A 1,472-nucleotide genomic window follows, 5' to 3' on the forward strand; every position below is an offset into this window, starting at 1 on the left:
TTCTGCAACTATATGATTAAATACTTTTTTAGACATCAATAAAATAAATTCCTCCGCGATAGTTTTGGACAAAAATGATGGGTTACCTCGGCCTTTGTTACCGCTTTTTCGCCTTTTTTACCATTTGGATGAAATCTTCTGTCCCTGCGTCATCATGCCCGTTCAGTGGTTTAATAGTACGTATAATAAACCTTGGCTTGGATGCTATCTTCATTTTGAAAGGATGTAGGACGCATAGGGTGAGCGGGGTGACTGAATACTTCCCTATTCTGATAGACAGGTTCTAAGTTTTGAGGGTTCGCGTGGGCACAGCCCCAATAGGGCGATTAGGTGATTCCCTGTTATAAACGCTAAGCTCTTGGATTGCAGGATTCACGAAGAGCGTAGGCTGGTCAATGTTATTAGGTACTTCACTATTGTGATGGATAGTCTCTTGGATTTGGGGATTCGCGTAGGGCATAGAGCCGCTAGGGCGATTAGTTATTTTTTTTCTGTAGCGGCTGCGTAGTTGTCCTCTTCGTCCATAGAGATGGTGAACCAGGCGTGACGGCACGATGTACCTCCCGCAGCTGCTACTAACTTCTTCTTGTCCTCTTCGAAGGAGTATGGTAAACCGGCACGGCGTATCGGCTGCTTGCAGTCAGTTCGTCTTCTGGGAATTACTTCGGAGGGTTTACAGAAGTATGGCGCTTACCCAAGTTCCTTTTTCAGGTTTTCATGAATACTGGTTTACGTAAGATAGAGCCTACATCAGTTCAGCCTCTAATTTTATATGTTTCCTCACTTGCCTACTTTTTACGAGGAAAAATTCGTAAATATCTCCTCGGAGTTCTTCTTTGTTCTTGTAAAATTTTTTTTCTCTCTTGACCCACTTCAGGTGCTTAGTTTCAAGATGGTGCAGTTTGATCGTTTTAACTCTGATCGTTTGCCTCCAGCCTGGCAGGATCGCTATAAATGTGACGGGGTCAAGAAGAGATTTGAGTTTTTAAAAGAGGGTCGCGCTGACACGTAGTCAGAGCCACGTTTCTTTATTCTGAACAGTAAATAAGTATAACTATAACTGATGGGCTGGGCCAAAGCGCTACAACATATAACCCTTCTATCTTATCTAAATGCGTGGGCGTATACCACTGTTACACATGGACATTTGAATCCGGTTCATGAATGAGTTTAAAGGGCGGTATTTTCCTACTGCGAATTCTCGAGTCATTTCTCGGAATTCTAATCATTGATTAACTTAGTTTAATCAGCAGATTGCGTTCCACCAACTTTTAAACCATGTTTAAAGAATTCAAGGAAGGTCTTGTAGTTTTTGTCTACTGGCCGTAACTTATGTTTATTGTGGTGTTATTAAAATACAGTGCTGGACGAAAGTGTAGGCACAGAGGCAATATTTGAGTAAACACATGTCTCATAGATTTGTTTTTGAAAGTTTTATTGAAATCATTTTGTACAAAGTTTCAATGTTATCC

General features: G+C 41.2%; 1 protein-coding gene across 1 annotated transcript in view; it reads right to left on the minus strand.

Annotated features, from left to right (window-relative positions):
• LOC117176690 overlaps positions 1-1,472 on the minus strand; it is an 89,817-nt gene that overhangs the window by 61,742 nt on the left and 26,603 nt on the right. The gene's annotated exons all lie outside the window — the stretch shown is intronic.

This window comes from Belonocnema kinseyi, chromosome 1 (genome assembly GCF_010883055.1).
Source record: "Belonocnema kinseyi isolate 2016_QV_RU_SX_M_011 chromosome 1, B_treatae_v1, whole genome shotgun sequence".
Taxonomy (NCBI): Eukaryota; Metazoa; Arthropoda; class Insecta; order Hymenoptera; family Cynipidae; genus Belonocnema; species Belonocnema kinseyi.